This window comes from Fundulus heteroclitus, unplaced genomic scaffold, assembly GCF_011125445.2.
Source record: "Fundulus heteroclitus isolate FHET01 unplaced genomic scaffold, MU-UCD_Fhet_4.1 scaffold_81, whole genome shotgun sequence".
Taxonomy (NCBI): domain Eukaryota; kingdom Metazoa; phylum Chordata; class Actinopteri; order Cyprinodontiformes; family Fundulidae; genus Fundulus; species Fundulus heteroclitus.
In genome coordinates, this window is record NW_023397263.1 from 101,099 (window position 1) to 119,003 (window position 17,905).

The window sequence follows — 17,905 nt, forward strand, 5'->3', positions numbered from 1 at the left end:
ATTTCTGCCTCATTATGCAAATGATAAGAGGGTGTGTCTCAAGGGGACAAAGTCTGCCTGTTGGTTGATTTGACTGCATAGTTGAATCAACATGCTATTCTAATAAAATGTAAATGGAATAGATTTTTTAACTTCATTGCTATATTTTGAAGGCTACCTGCCTTGTAGTCCGTTGGCCAGAATCTGTAGGACGTCTCCTTAAGAAGTTTCGTATGAACTGTCAGGGGGCAACTTTCTTCCACCGGGATAAGTTGCTACACATAGCAGTGATCTCAAAACACCAATGTTCCCACGTTTTCACTTGCACATTAATACGTTATAGCCGATAAAAAATCTAAATTATTGCGCTCCGGACCAAGAGGTCACGTGATTCGATTTTTGCTGCTCAGCCAATCAGATCGCTGTATTGTCAGCCGAGCGAGTTCAACCATTTCATCATGGCTGCGCCCGTAAGATGTTTGTATGCATTTGTTTCCAGACGAAGAAAGCCCAATAATAGCATTTTCTGGCGCCAGTTGGCAAAGATCTTTATGACAAGAAAAAAAAATGTGCCCAGTTCATCCATCCATCCATCCATTTTCTAACACGCTTATCCCTGCTGGGTTCGTGAGGTGTGCCAGTGTCTATCTCCAGCTGTCAATAGGTGAGAGGTGGGGTATAACATGGACAGGTTGCCAGTCCATCGCAGGGCAGAAATAGCCCAGACTTTTGCCCAATTTACTGTGATATCACCAAGACCTGCTGCGCTAGGATAGCACAGGCGACAGGTGTCGTTGTGCCAAACGACTTATCCCCGCCAGAATTTGTATCCCCTGCGTCGAGAGCGCATTCAGCTGGAAGAATGAATCCAGTCAACTCCACTTCATTTCCAACCTATTAGGCGTGGAAATGAAGATGTTTTACTTTTTTTTTCATGAAATATTACAATGTTGTCGTTATTGTTCAGTTAGTGGGGTAAAACTGAAAATGTAACACTTGTTAGTGCTATCGGAATGCTATGTTGGTTAAAGCTCGATTGATCACTCAATATAACACGTTATGAGAAAGAAAACGGCTCTGTGGTCATTTCCAGATGTGTCACGAAAATATTAGCTTTATGTTATTAGATTGTGGCATGTCTGTCTGCTGAAACCAAAAATCCACCTTCCTGAGTCCATCACAGCTGTCAGCTTATTCGTCTTTTTTCTTTTTCTTTTTTGGTAGCTAGACCCGCATGAATAGATCATATAAAGCGGATTTCATGTGTGATCAAATGAACACTGGATAAAGATACAGCCAAAATGATCAGATTTAAAAAGATTTTAATTCAACCAAGAAACATATAGAGATATTAACCATATTAAGAAAATGAGATATGTCGCTTTTAAAAATAAAACAATGCATTGGGAGTTTTAAAAAAAACTATTTAATTTTATTAGAATGTGATGTTTAAAAATATTTAGACTTCACAAAGCTGGAAATTAGAAGTTTTATTGATTTCAAACGTTCTCCCGACGCAGGGGATCCAAATTCTGCCGGGGATAAGTTGTTTGGCACAACGACCTGTCGCCTGTGCTATCCTAGCGCAGCAGGACTTGGTGATATCACAGTAAATTGGGCAAAAGTCTGGACTATTTCTGCCCTGCGATGGACTGGTGACCTGTCCAGGGTCTACCCCGCCTCTCGCTCATTGACAGCTGGAGATAGACACTGGCACCCCTCACGATTCCAGCAGGGACAATCGGGTTAGAAAATGGATGGATGGTCTGGGCTATTTCTTTTGGCTCGCCATCAAGATCTCTGCCAACTGGCACCAGAAAATGCTATTACTGGGCTTTCTTCGTCTGGAAACAGATGCTTACAAACACCTTACGGGCGCAGCCATGATGAACTGGTTGAACGCCCTCAGCTGACAATACAGCGATCTGATTGGCTGAGCAGCAAAACTCGAATCACGTGACCTCTTGGACCGGAGCGCAACAGTTTACCTTTTTTATCGCCTATAACTTATTAATGTGCAAGTGAAAATGTGGGAGCATTGGTGTTTTGAGATCACTGCTATGTGTAGCAACTTATCCCGGTGGAAGAAAGTTGCCCCCTGACAGAATGAAAAGCTCTTTAGATCTAGATCAGCCAGAGTTAGGAATAATTTTGGGTGTAACTTTATTCAGTGTTTATTTGATCACATTTGGACTCTGTCTCAAATGATTAATTTATGTGGACTATCTAGAAACAAAAATGTTGATCCACAATAGATCAGACAGCTGTTTTCAGCTGGTGCCTATCTCCAGCAGTCAGTGGGCAAGAAGCAGGGTGCACCCTAGACAGGTCGCCAGTCTACAGAATTTAAGTGTTATTTGCTGTTGTAACCCACTAATTGAACAATGAGGTAATGACACTTCTTTTTTATTTTTTTTTACTTTCTAACAAATGTTAACAATCTTTATTTCCACATCTAGATGGCTAGAAATGAGAAGGAGCCAACCAGGGATTACAATGTCAGACACCTGTGCTTAAACCAGCTTGGCACAACAACTGTGGATTGTAGACATCTATGTCCATGTGTCCTGCTAACTCAAACTGAAGACTTTTTGTCAGAGCATCCACACCACAAATAATAAAGTCAGGAATTACAAATTTCTCACCTCACTAATAACCCAGGGTAGAACCCAGGTGGGAATACCAACCTCTCCTCATTTGCATAATGAGACAGAAATGCACACAGTGACATAAAAAGGACAGGCAGTAATAAATAGCGTTTAAGAAATAGGGTAGAAAATATACAAAGGAGAAAAAAAGCAGACAAAAATATTAAAACATGCACAGAAATAAATACATCTAAAAATAAGTAGATGGTTACTATATGTTAAAGGATGATTAATAAATAAGGTCATTATTACAAATGTGAATAAATAAAGAAACTAATTAAAAGATATATACAGCTATGTCTCATTGTTTATTTTATTTACTGCCTACAATTATTTATTCACTAACCCCTAACCCCAGATGGCTCCCCAGGCAATAATGGCTCCAAGCCCCCCGTGTCTGATGCCTAGACGTGAGCAGAAGATGTGCCGGTCACGTTGGCCTTTGCAACAGGCTGATCCACAGCTCTGCCTAGTCTCCTCCTGGTTTAAGGTGTAAGCTTGAGAACATTCTTTACCAGGAAGTTTGAAGCTGGTGATTGCGGATTGAGATAAGGGTGGTTATTGTCAGCAAGCTGCGGGTGAGGAGCCAGGTACGTTTACTAGGAGACTCCTAAGGTTCTTCCAGGAGGGAACCTTTTAAGGAGGCTTAGCAGGCTGAACAAAGAACAGAGCATGAATCACAGGAACGATTTGCGGAGCTTGAGGTACCAGTGAAGAAAACATTCAGACATCAAGTGATCTGTAGCCTTCTCTTTAAAGGTAGAGTGGATGATTTTTCCAGAAATGTAAGTAAGACTTTTTGAAAAACTGTGCATGCACAGGACCATTTTACCTGCTCTTCAGTTTCTCAAGGGGTTCACAGGAAAGAATCTCCCAGATCCACTGCAGGTCTCATAAACTTGTAAGACAGTTTGCTTCTAGCAACTCTGAGCCATTTTCAAAGTATACGGTGAAAGCAGTGAAGTAACAATGAACGGCTGAAACCAAAACTCAGTGGATACATAAACACTAGAAGTGCAAATGCGCAGCCAGCAAGTGGAAACTAGAAAGGAACGAGCACGCACACTGACGTTACGTGGTCATAATGATTGCCATGTGGGACAACCAATAGATAAGGTGGTCCACCCGGAACTTGAAGCCAACAAAAGATCGTCCACTATACCTTTAAGTAATGCAGCTGATGATATGTCAACTCTGAGCCGGTATCTCACCAAAGATTTAATTATGGCAATGACGAGTCTTGATTGTTGATTCTGCTAACAGTTCAATAACGAAAGGACAAGAACTCAAATACAAGCAACTAAAATTGAGCTTTCTCCATAAGGGAGGCCCGCTCAGCCCTAGAGATAAGGAGTCCACTGCAGTGGTCCAACTGTCCAATCACCTTAGGATACCCCTACTGCAGTGGTGGGAAGTAACAAAGTACAAGTACTTTGTTACTGTACTTAAGTACAATTTCCGTGTATCTGTACTTTACTTAAGTAGATTTAATAATGGATACTTTCTACTTTTACTCCACTACATTTAACAGTAAGTATCTGTACTTTCTACTTCACTACATTTCTATACAGCGTTTCGTTACTCGTTACATCCAAGACGCATTTCGGTTTTTTGATTTGTTCGTTAGTTTGAAAGTATCCAAAGGTGAGAGCAGAGTCAGTCCGCTGAACCAATCCAAAGCGGGAAATAACCATTAGGCCCTCCCTCAAGAAGAGCAGCACAGTACGCAGGACCTGCAGAATCATTAACTCCCAGAATGGAGTCCAAGGATAGTCATCCTCCAGAAGACCTGCCCCACCCATGGCCTTATTTAAAAGATTTCTTTGAAATAACTGGGTCAAAAAACGCTTCCTGGAGATTCCAATCCCGCCTTTGCCTTACCTGAAAGCATGAAATTCTATCTTTCAAAAATTCACCATCAAATTTGAAAAAACATATTGAGGTAAGTTAAGTTGCTAAACGCTATTGATATCGATCCCTGGAATTCTGAGGCATAGAATAAAATATCTAAATCTAAACTGTCACAGGGGGTAAACACAATAAAAACATGCTTTATCTGCAGCATTGCTCATTAAAATGGTACATTACCGATTTATTAAAACTAAATACGATAGGTACACTTAATGACATTATATAAGCCGTTAGGTACTATGGTTGGCAAGTAATTTTACTTTTAATACTTAAGTAGTTTTAAAAGCTTGTACTTTCTTACTTTTACTTAAGTAAAATAATAATGTGGTACTTTGACTTTTACTTGAGTAAATTTTTGTCTGTGTATTTGTACTTTTACTTAAGTACATTGTATGAGTACTTTCTCCACCACTGCCCTACTGTGATTAGACCCAGAAACTGCTGTAGGAACTGTATTTGACTTCTGGCCTGATAACCATAATGTGCTTAAGAATGTTGCTGGGCAGGGAACTGTCTGGGTGACCCTCCTGGACCTGTTTCCAGGAAGGTAACAGGTCCAGAAGGGTTTTTTTCCAGATTTGTTGCAAAATACTAAGTTGATGCTACTCTCTGAATATTTTTGTTCTGATGCAGTTTAATAATGCTTAGTTTTATATAATCTGTTATCATTAAGATTGGACCAAATTTTGTCCTCGTGTTTTATTTTGCCAGTTTCCACATTTCTGGCATGTCCCCTGATTCATTGATGATTGCTGTGCAGGCTGCTGCGTGGTGTGTATGCGGGACTCTTAGGGATAAGCTTTGAAGTCAAAGTTAGCTCGCTTTGCCTTCAAAAGAAACTTGCTAAATGCTGAGAATGCCTCAAAAAGGTGAATTGCAAGAAACCAGTGTTTCACTCAGGACTCTTCATCATCTCTCACGCAGACTATTTCTTTCTATCTAACCGGTCTCTTTCTTTTCCCTGTAGACGCTTTAGTAGCTTTCTTTGTAGCACAACACTTTCTTTTCTCCCACAAAGCGGAAAGGCCAGTGATCGTACATCATGTACTCCAGTCTCTGACATTTTATTTCCTCTGCAGCTCCTAGCTGACAGTCCAGCGCTCTGTGTGTTAAGCTGCAGTCTCATGCTGAGTTCTTCTTCCTGTTTGCTGCAGCCCTGGCATCCATTTCATCCCTCAGAGCTCTCAGACTGCCATGAAAGACTGAGTTACTACCAGAGGACAGAGGAAATGCTGCGGTAGGAACCTCTGCAAACTATAAAACTGAGACATATTTGGGGGGAATTCAGAGCGAAGCATCAGTCAGAAGTAAAGCCACAAAAAAACTTAACAAGGCTATCTAAGTTTATAAAATATTCAAGTGTTTCAAAAACAGTACAGCAACTACTGTGTGCGTATTTGTGAAGTGTAAGGGAAATGAGACATGGTTTTCAATATTTCACTTTCAATGCAATTACAGCTGAAAATCCTTTGAAGTACTGTGTGTCTATACCAGCTTTGCACAAATTGACTGACATTTAAGTCCTTTGTTATTTGCTGCTTAGTTTAAGCTAAAAGTGGATGGATTGCTTCAGTGAACGGCAGTTTTCATGTCTCGCCAAAGATTCTCCGTTAGATTAAAGTTTGGGGCAGGGGTTTGTCCTTTAACTGGTGGGTTGTTAGATTGTATGGCATGGATTGTATGACTGACTGTGGCGTGAAGCTCTTTGAAATCCTCCTACTTGATAAGTGCAGGCGATTTACCTTGTAGGCCATTCTAACACTTGCCTATGCTTTGATCTAAACCATAGATTTGTAGCATGTAATGTGTTTAGGACTGTTGTACAGCTTGAAGGGGATCACCTTCCCCTTTCCTGATAGAGAAGATCATGGCCACAGAATGATGCGCTCTCACCATGTTTCAGCATGGCAATGGTGTATTCGAGGGGAACAGCAGGGCCACCTATTGCTTCCTTTGAGCATTGGCTATCACCACTTTTTCATGATGTCCAGATCGGTGGAGTGCTTTACAAATAACTGTCCTGTCAACAGATTCTCTCACCTGAGGTCTGGATTGATGCACATACTTCCTCTAGAGCAGGGGTGTCAAACTCATTTCTATCTAGGGCCACTTTGGCGTCATGAAGTCATTAAAAGGGCCGGTTGTACGTGTATAGACGATACTTTTCATTTCATAATTTCATTCCAGTTCACATAGAAGTATAAAAAATGCACAGTAACATAAAAGTAGCACCTTAGGCCCAGTTTATACAGTTTATCTGCAACAAAAAATTGATATTGGTGTGCGTTACACTTACAGGAGGCACAGTTTCAGCCACTTTATACACTTTAAAAGGATATATACCTCTACTTTATGACATGATATGCCTTTTTTTTTTGGCTCTTAAGGGCCGGATAATTTACCTTGACGGGCCGGATTCGGCCCGCGGGCCTTGAGTTTGACATCTGTGCTCTAGAGTTTCTATCGGTCTCTTGGTTGCTGCCTTGATTATTAATCTTCTTGTCAGCTCTCTTTAGGTGGACAGCCTTGCCTCAGTAGGTTTGCAGGTGTGTCAAACACTTTCCGTTTTCCCTTTTCCATTTTTAGATGCTGTACACAGCACCTAAAAAAAAAGGTATTTGCTCCCTTCCCCCTTCTTGCTTTTATGTCACACTTAAATGTTAGAGACCACCAAACTAATCTTAATTTTGTATGTGGTGACTACTTGTCCATGAAAATCAAAAAATTCAAGACTTAGAGGTGAACAAACCAAAAATGAATGTAACTCAAGTAGTCACTTGATGAACTGCGAGTTTCTGGTTTACACAGTACAAAAAATTCCAAAAAATGTCAAGATGCAGTTCCGTGGTGGTTTATTCCAGGTCTTGCAGGCAAACAACATGGTACAAACTTCAAACCATCTCTTTCTACCTCTTCTGCTCTGGCTCCTGCAATGGCTTGACTGACTGCCTTACCTGCTTACTCACTGATTGAATAAGCTGACTGACTGTTGGTTCCTGAAGGACTGGTAAAAAAAAAAACACATGACCACCGACGTTCATCCCGTGCTACCTTAAGCCTATGTATATGTGACACACCCAAGACCCAAACAAAATCAATTAACTAATTAAACAAATTACTAACAAATAAATGTATGCTAGACAACTAAATTTCAGCAAAAATATTAATACAACAAATAATCAAATAAATAAAAAATAAATAATCTAAATTGTAAAACATAACAAAAATAGAGAAATAGCTCATTGGATGAAGATAACCTTAGTAAATACAAGAGCATTTTTCAAATGATGATTCCATTAAACTAAAGAAAAAAGCTATCAAAACTAAACTGGCCCATTGACACCACCAACCCCAATTAAATCACAAATTAACAGTGATTAATCTATACAATCTACACAACGGGGAATTTAAATAGGACCTCTCTGACGGCCGAAAGATGTCAAATGGAAAAGGCATCATCTAAAATGCTTTTTAGATCTATAAATATTTTAAAGACTGTCGGAAAACAATTGATATTAATCAGTCTGGAAAGGGTTGCAAAAGTAATTTCTAGAGCAATTATCCACAGCTTTAGAACACATGTAGCAGTGATTAACCTTCCCAGGAGAAACAGGTCAACCAAGATTACCCCAAAAGTATGTTTACAACTCAAGCAGGAGGTCACACAGCTACCCAGAACAGTATTAAAGCAGTAAAAACTATCCAAACCATGCTGCTTCCACGCGTAGATCATCATATTGACAGACATTGTGCTGCTTTTCTTCCTCGGTTTTGCTCTCTACCAGAAACCCTGCATGAAAATGTCCAGTCAGCACGACAAACCCTTAAGTCCAATTAATTTTGGTTCACTGTCACAAGGCCAGCTCTGAATGACTTAAAATAATCAAATGGAGTGTTGGAGTGGCCTAGCCAAAGTCTGCACTTAAATTTAATTCAGACACTGTAGTACGAGTTTAAACACTCCATTCATGTGGCTGAAATAAACATTACTGCTAAGGAGACTGAGCTAAAATTCCTCAGTACTGAGGTTAAAGACTCCAGAAAAAACTCCAAAGGTCAATTGTTGCTGGTAAGGGTAGAACAACTTATTACATTTAGAGTGTCAGTAACTTGTTCACATCGTGCCAGGTAGTATGGAGAGATTTTCCCTTAGTGAAATCATTCTTTGATAACTGTTTTTGGTATTCCTTAAGGTTATTGTTGTCCAAAATTACAATTTGCTTAGTTATCTGAAACATTTACGCGTGACAAAAAAAAGAGAGAAATTGGTAAGCAGTCAGATACTTTTTCACAGCCATGTTTTGCCAAGTTATCCATGTGTGATACATGAAGAACTGGACATTTATGGGCAAAGAAAATAGGAAAACTTGCTCTACCTGTCCCCCTGCCCTGAGGAAATCTGGAGTAAATCATGAACCGTATTACAGCGGCCTTGTGCACAGTTAAATTGAGAACCTTGGACTGGCCCTATGCTATTAGTCATTCTTTCTTGTGGGGTCCACCTTACAAAGTTCTGTCACTCTTTAACGCGAACACACATTGCACAAAAAAAAGCATCGTCCACACAGCCTGAGCTCTGTTTCATGTGCGATGCTTTTAGCTTGGCAGTGTTTCGGTAAACCCACAGAGCACCTCTGCTTTTCAAACTAAGTTGATTCCTGGAAAAGCGGCCCACCCTCCTGTTGGCAAACACTGGCCCACAGGATGGAGAGAAAGATGGATGTCAAGAGCCTGCCGGGGGTAATGGGCCGTAGCATGGAGGTGAGAAGCCATCATGGGTCAGCTGGTACCTGCAGTGACAGATGGCTGAGTGAGAAACTGCTAGGGGGCCACTTTGCACGTTAAGGTGTGAAACCCAAAGCATGTGCAAACACCTGCAGAGGTGCTACATATTTCACTTTACACACATCATTCCGAGTGCAGTTACGTTCTTCATAGATTTTTTTTTTTTTGTTAGTGTGAAATGTGATGAGGTTATTTACCAATGTTTGCCTGTGTCTCATTTTTGCTGTATATGTCTTTAATTTCTCGGTAACAGTTCTATGCATCTTCAGCTTTATGTGTTTTTATGCATTTGACCTCAAACATGTTTTTACCCACCAACCAGTGGTCTAATCAGGTACGATGACAGAAGCCTCACATTTGGCAAAAATAAATAAATAAATAAATAAAAAGTAATACTTGACGATTCCTAAGAATTCTGGGAAAATATTTAGTAGACGAGGAAAAAAGGAGGAGTTTGTGGAAGGTGTGCACTCGTTACATCAGACATAAAACTAGCAGAGCGTTTTTAAAGAGATAACCCCTATCTGCAGTACGGTAAATAATCATAAATAATTATTAGACAATGATTTAAAAGAAACACTTTGGGGCAATGAGTTTTCTCTGTAGTGTGTCTGGGCTCTCCCTTAGAGATAGGGTGAGGAGCTCAGTCATCCGGGGAGGACTCAGAGTAGAGCCGCTGCTCCTCCACATAGAGAGGAGCCAGTTCAGGTGGCTCGGGCATCTGGTCAGGATGCCTCCTGGACGCCTCCCTGGTGAGGTGTTCCAGGCACGTCCCACCAGGAGGAGGCCCAGGGGAAGACCCAGGACACGCTGGAGGGACTCAGGTTAACCTGGGTCCTCTTGTCTCCCCCACACACATCGCATGTTGCACATAGGGCATCAAACAAAGACGTGAGTTGGTGAATAGAAAATGGTTAAGTAACGTGAATGCTGAAAAAAAAATGCAATTAGGGCTGTCAAGGTTGACATGTAAATGCGCGTTGATTTTAATGCTTGATTAATGCACGTCGCACCGCAAAGCATTTGTGCTTATGGCACTCAAATGGTCAGGTTTTTTTTACTTACTAGCTGTGCCTGTCCTCTACATAATTTTGGTTTCATCAATAATTTCTGTCAAGCATTGCACTTTGAAGGCGGCGCTCTTATCATATGTTAGTGTAAGGATTTGGCTTTGGATGAACCCAGAATGCACACCACACACGGAGCTTATTTTCTAAGAGTTTATTGAATGCAGTATGAGCAGTGGATGGAGGTAACCAGAGAGGCTAAACCGGAACTGGAACTGGGAAAGTAGATGACGCAGGAGCTGACGGACCGGAGAGAGAGAGTTCTTGATGGCAGGACTGCTGGAGCACAGAGGAGGCAGGTAATACCAATAGCTAGCAGAGGCTTGATGCAGAGAAGTGGCAGATTAATCCAGTAGGTGAAGCACGGATGAGGCAGGTAATTCCAGCAGCTAGCAGCATAGATGAGACAGGTAAATCCAACAATAGGCAGAGGCTTGAGGCAGAGAAGTGGCAGATTAGTCCAGTAACGAGCAGAAGCTTAGCTTGAGACTCAGAGGTGGCAGGATTCCAACATCGAGCAGGACAAACCAGGAGACAGACGCTGAGTGAGTGGAGTCTGATGACGGACCGGCAGGGAGGAGAAGACTGAGGGAGGTATAAGTAGAGAGGCTGGCAGGTGGAGTGAGTTCTGACTAATTCATGTCCAACAGGTGAGACTGATTGCAGAGGGAGTGAAGGGTGAGCAGAGTGAGAAGAGGAGGAAGAACTGACAACTAACAAAAAAACTAAACCCTGACAGTTAGATTTATTTTGGATTATACATTTTAAATACATTAAAAATCATTTCAATAGCCATTGCCTAATTATGTGATGCATATTTTGCTTTTTAAAGTTTATTGTTTAGTTTGGTTACTTATTGTAGTAACACAGCACAATGTTCAAAGTGACATTAGCTTATTTATAATGCTAGTTTTTAGTTACATTATCAACCTAATGTTATGTCTTCCATTACCAGTTGCCTTGTTTGTCTGTCTGTCTGCCTTTGGCAGCATCCTCCACTAATGTCTCGCTTTTGTTTAACCTAGCTTTTTCAGCCCCATCTGGCCTTCTTATCCATTTTTACTGGCTAATCAGTAACTTGGCCCATCGTCTCTGCTCTGCCTTCACTTTTTCTAGAGACGTGCTGTTGGGAGTGAGCTCAACTAACTTTCAGCTATTCTGAGGTGTTTTTTATGAAATGGTAACTCCCAAACTGCCAGTGCCATATTTTAAAGGGAAAGATCAATTTGGAGTGAAAATAAATTAATTCCCATCATATTTTTTCCTTTGACTTATCAAAACTGGTGAAACAGATTGTGACCCTATCCACAAGCACACTTGTTTTTTTTGAGAACTGAATATGTTAAGCCAAACATTATTTGGTTGAAATACCACAACTAAATTAAGGTTTTATAGTGGCCTAATCAAAGTCCTTCCTTAAATTTCACTGAGGTTGTGTAGTGAGACCTTAAACAGGTCTCTCATCCTCAAAAATCCTCCAAAATGGCTGCAAAGAAGAGTGGGCCAAAATGCCTCCACAGTGAATGAAGACTCATTGCCAGTTATTGCAAACACTTGATGGCAGTGATTCAATTTAGGAGGCGATTACTTTTTCATATACAGTACAGACCAAAGGTTTGGGCACACCTTCTCATTCAAAGAGTTTTCTTTATTTTCATGACTGAAAATTGTAGATTCACACCGAAGGCATCAAAACTATGAATTAACACATGTGGAATTATATACTTAACAAAAAAAGTGTGAAACAACTGAAAATATGTCTTATATGCTAGGTTCTTCAAAGTAGTCACCTTTTTCTTTGATTACTGAAAAGAAAGAAAAGAGAAATTAGTGGCCATCATTACTTGAAGAAATGAAGGTCAGTCAGTCCGAAAAATTGGGAAAACATTGAAAGTGTCCCCAAGCGCTACAAAGAAACTGGCTCACATGAGGACCGCCCCAGGAAAGGAAGACCAAGAGTCACCTCTGTATTGGAGGATAAGTTAATCCGAGTCACCAGCCTTAGAAATGGCAGGTTAACAGCAGCTCAGATTAGAGAGCAGGTCAATGCCTAACAGAGTTCTAGCAGCAGGCACATCTATAGAACAACTGTTAAGAGGAGACTGTGTGAATCAGGCCTTCATGGTAAAACAGCTGCTGGGAAACCACTGCCAAGGACAGGCAACAAGCAGAAGAGACTTGCTTGGGCTAAAGAACACAAGGAATGGACATTAGACCAGTGGAAATCTGTGCTTTGGTCTCATGAGTCCAAATTTGAGATCTTTGGTATCAACCATCGTGTCTTTGTGCGACGCAGAAAAGTTGAACGGATGGACTCTACATGGCTGGTTCCCACCGTGAAGCATGGAGGAGGAGGTGTGACAGTGTGGGGGTTCTTTGCTGGTGACACTGTTGGGGATTTATTCAAAATGGAAGGCATACTGAACCAGCATGGCCACCACAGCATCTTGCAGAGGCATGCTATTCCATCCGGTCTGCGTTTAGTTGGACCATAATTTATTTTTCAACAGGACAATGAGCGGTTCACTGGAGCGGTTCGCAGCCGAGTGCGAAGCGGCCGGGATGAAAATCAGTGCCTCCAAATCCGAGACCATGGTCTTGAGCCGGAAAATGGTAGAGTGCCTTCTCCGGGTTGGGGAGGATGTGCTGCCCCTGGTGGAGGAGTTCAAGTATCTTGGGGTCTTGTTCACGAATGAGGGGAAGATGGAGCGGGAGATCGACAGGCGGGTTGGTGCAGCGTCTGCTGTGAAGCGGGCGCTGTACCGATCCGTTGTGGTGAAGAGAGAGCTGAGCCAAAAGGCAAAGCTCTCGATTTACCGGTCGATCTACGTTCCTACCCTCATCTATGGTCACGAGCTATGGGTCGTGACCGAAAGAACGAGATCCCGGATACAAGCGGCTGAAATGAGTTTTCTCCGTAGTGTGTCTGGGCTCTCCCTTAGAGATAGGGTGAGGAGCTCAGTCATCCGGGGAGGACTCAGAGTAGAGCCACTGCTCCTCCACATAGAGAGGAGCCAGTTGAGGTGGCTCGGGCATCTGGTTATAAAGCCACCTGGACACCTCCCTGGTGAGGTGTTCCGGGCACGTCCCACCAGGAGGAGGCCCAGAGGGAGACCCAGGACACGCTGGAGGGACTATGTCTCTCTGCTGGCCTGGGAACGCCTTGGGATTCCTCCTGAGGAGCTGGCCCAAGTGGCCGGGGAGAGGAACGTCTGGGCCTCCCTACTGAAGCTGCTACCCCCGAGACCCGACCCCGGATAAGTGGAAGAAGACGGACGGACGGACGGACGGACAGGACAATGACCCCAAACACACCTCCAGGCTGTGTAAGGCCTATTTGACCAAGAAGGAGAGTGATAGGGTGCTGCGCCAGATGACCTGGCCTCCACACTCACTGGACCTGAACCCAATGGAGATGGTTTGGGGTGAGCTAGACCGCAGAGTGAAGGCAAAGGGTCCAACAAGTGCTAAGCATCTCTGGGAACTCCTTCAAGAGTGTTGGAAGACCATTTCAGGTGACTGCTTCTTGAAGCTCACCAAGAGAATGCCAGGAGTGTGCGAAGCAGTAATCAAAGCCAAAGGTGGCTACTTTGAAGAACCTAGAATATAAGACATATTTTCATTTTTTTCCACACTTTTTTGTTAAGTATATAATTCCACATGTGTTAATTCATAGTTTTGATGCCTTCAGTGTGAATCTACAATTTTCATAGTCATGAAAATAAAGAAAACTCTTTGAATGAGAAGGTAAGTCCAAACTTTTGGTCTGTACTGTATGTAAGTTTGGATCTATTTTTCTTTAATAAATAAAATAACATTAAAAACAGCTCCTTTCATATAGGTTTTTTTTTTTTAATTAAATTTAGTTGGATATGCTGAAAAATTTAAATGTGACAAAAAGAAAAGACAGAGGAAATCTGCAATGGGCCTTTACAACGCTCTGACACTTGGCATTTCTGGGTATCAAAACACCAATCCTTCAGATTTTCACAGATCCATTGAAGCTAAAAAAAAAAAAAAACAGAAACACATACGTTGTCACACAAAAACAAACCATGCCTGGCAATAGTCAGTTTTGTTCTGTTTTCATTATTTGTTGCACTATAGATCTAGTTATTTCCATAGCTTTGTCACTCCGCTGTAGAGTTCCTTTTGAAATATGTCTAGGTACTAAATTTTTTCAATGCATTACTGTGTGATTCTATAAGCTGTGTTTTGCTTTTCCTTTTGTTCCTGTATGTCTGTTTATATCTCTATTGCTGTATTTAAATTGTTTGTTATCTAGTATTATTTTAGCCCTGCCTATATTCCCATCTGTTAAAGTAATTGCAAAAAGAAAGTAGGCAGTCTTTCAATCCTAGGGTGTCACATATCAATCAATAAAGAGAATCTACTCTTTATCAAGTTCTAAAGTGATTCAGATCTAACTTGAAGTGTGCGGACATTGCTGACTGATTGCCTACATGGGCCAGTGTAGTTGGCTCTACAAACAGGATATCGGGAGATGGTTTGCTAATCGAGTGATTCAAAAAGGTTCACAAAATAAAACAACTGGCCTTCAGTTGTTGTAGCTGAAAACATTTCAGTGCAGCGAGGAATGTCCGAACCTCTATATTAGAGAAACTAAATAACGTTTCGGCAGAAACACGCTTCAGTCAAAAGCCATAGACAGGTGGACAGTGCCAGAGAGCATGAAGCTAGTTATCGGGTAAATTTACCATGCAGTCTGGACATGTGGCGGAAAGTGAAAAAAAAACATTTGACACCTTTGTCCTGTTGTGTTCTATAAAGAATTGTGTGTTGTGAAAACTCAACGGTAGCATTTTGGATGATACTTTAGTTTTGGCCATGGCAAAGACACTGTCTCAATGAGGTGACAGTACGCAAGCTGCAGAGAGGTGTGTTAAACTATGGCTCTGCTTCTTGGTTTGGACCCTGGGTTGTCAGCATTTTGGAGAACTAATAAATACAAATAAACTTCACTGTTATATTAAATTAACTTACCTGTCCAACAGAAAGCCGGCAGCCTCTGCATCCGTTTTGAATCCCCGGTCCTTCATGAATTATCTCCACCTGGTAATAATAGCCAAAACAGACTCTTGTTTTTTTCCTGGTTATTACATCTTTTTCTTTTCTTGGTTATGTTCTCTTCCCTCTTGCTGGTCAAAGAGTATTAACGGTCCTCCATTTCAACAACAAAAAAGTAAGTAGAATGATCTACAGTCATCTTTGCTTGTTTATACTCCTGCACGACAGCACGTCTGCATATAGAAGACAGAAAGTGAAAACGTGTATGCTTGACAAGTTTGTCCCTTTTTAGCTGCTGAGATCAGAAATAGTGACGCAACATAGCATGTATCATTAAGTTGCACCAATGCTTATGTATTTTTAAACTACTAATTCTAAACTATGAGAATGCTTTCATTTTTTTATGTTATGTTATTAGACATTGCCAGAATATATGTTTATAAAAGCAATACTTGATTTCTTCTAATTAGAAGCCAAATGAATTACACACTGTCCCGTTAAGGAAGATAGTTTTCACGAGATGAAATGTAATGTTTACTTTTTAATCCTAAATTCGGACTCTGTTTAGTTGGTTTCTATCCAAATCATTTGGGTTTTTTTTTCAATGCTATATTATTTTTTCTAAAACATTAAAAGGCAATAATTGTTTTCCATCAAATACCGCTCAATGATTTATCTCTTTACTGAACAGGTAGAGGCCTTGTTATTTGCAGGATGTTTGGGTTCTTTAAAAGGGTTTTTTGTCTGCTTCGGACAACTGAAAACCTTCTCATTCTGAGGTGCTTCCACGAGGCTGTCAGGGATGTACTGATATTGATGATTTTAAAACAGCTATTCTCTACAGTGATGTGGGAGACGGATGACGTCAGAGAACGACTACTTGGAGTTATTACTGCATATTCCTAGTTCTAAAGGTGGGTTGTTCCAAAAAAAAGGTAAAAAACAAAGCAACTGGACTTGTTTTCCGTAGTTGAAGATGTTTCGCTTCCTCTCCAGGAAGCTTTCTCAATTCAAAAAGTCTGGAGTAATGTGGAGTAACAAGCTTTATACAATTGGCAAACAAAGGCCTTGTAATGGCTTAGATAACATGCAAATTCAACAGAAACAGGTCCACCCCTTAGTAATGGGCGGTCGTTAAAGCCATTAAACCAGCAGATTGGACTATAGGATTAATTCCAGCCAACCATCACCTTAACTCTCACCCTCATTCGGGTGATCAAAACATCGTTCCTTTAAGCCAAGCCAATAACAACCCTGACGACTCCTCATTACAGAGGAGTGGACCAGCTTCGGTCCAATCTGCTGGCTTAATGGCTTAAACGACCGCCCATTACTAAGGGTGGACCTGTTTCGATTGAATTTGCATGTTATTTAAGTAGGGCTGGGCAAGTTAACGCGTTAATTTCGCGTTAATTCATTAGACTATTAACGGCGATATTTATTTTATCGGGCATTAACGCATGTTGCTCACATGCTTTCAGTCAGTGTCATGGGCCTTTCAGATAGGAAGCGATTTGCGCTGCGCTGGCCGCGGGGTTCAGCGCATTTGCGCTGCGCCGGCCGGGTTGCCGGGTCTAGTCATTTGTTTGTTGTTCCAGCTTTTGGTCAGCAGCAAATATGTATCTGACCCGTGCTAAGCAGCAAGCGCTAGCACTAGTCCTGCTAGTTCGAAGAAAAAGAGCAGCAAGGAAGAAGAGGCTGTGGGTGCACGAAACCCTCAGGTCCAGAGAGCAGCTTGGGGAGTTCCGGCTTGTGAAAGAGCTCCGTTTTCACAGCGACCGGTTCCAGGTCTACTTTCGGCTCAGTATGGAGCAGTTTGAGAGTTTGCTGGGGAGAGTTGGACCAAGGATCTCAAGGATTCATACAAATTACCGGGAGCCAATTTCTTCCAGGGAGCGTCTGGCAATTTGTCTGAGGTAGGTGATTTACATTAAAATAATATGTAATAAAATAAATCTAGGCTACTTTTCATTTTATAGCCTGTTTTGCTGGAGTCCCGCTAGTCATGTCTTTCTCCCGCCCACACAACAGGGTTTTTTTCAGCCTGCACTCTGTAAATGGAATTTAACTTGTATTAATTACTATTAGCTCATTGATTTCTTTATAGGCTGTTTATAAAATATCCTTCGACTGACTAGGCTACATGGAAACTGTATTTCAAATTAGCTTTATTGGAGGTGGTTGAAAGTTGTGCAGTTTAATTTTTATTGAGCATTATGATGTTATTCATTTCAGATACCTTGCAACTGGGGACTCCTACACCACCATCGCTTCTAGCTACAGAATGGGCATCTCCACTGTGGCAGACATTGTGCCAGATGTGTCCAAGGCCATTTGGGACAGCCTGGTGGATGAATTTCTGCCTGTACCAGATTGGCATGAGGTTGCTGATTGGCATGAGATTGCTCTGGGCTTCCAAGAGAGGTGGAACTTCCCCAACTGTGTGGGAGCAATAGATGGGAAACATGTGGTAATCCATGCACCACA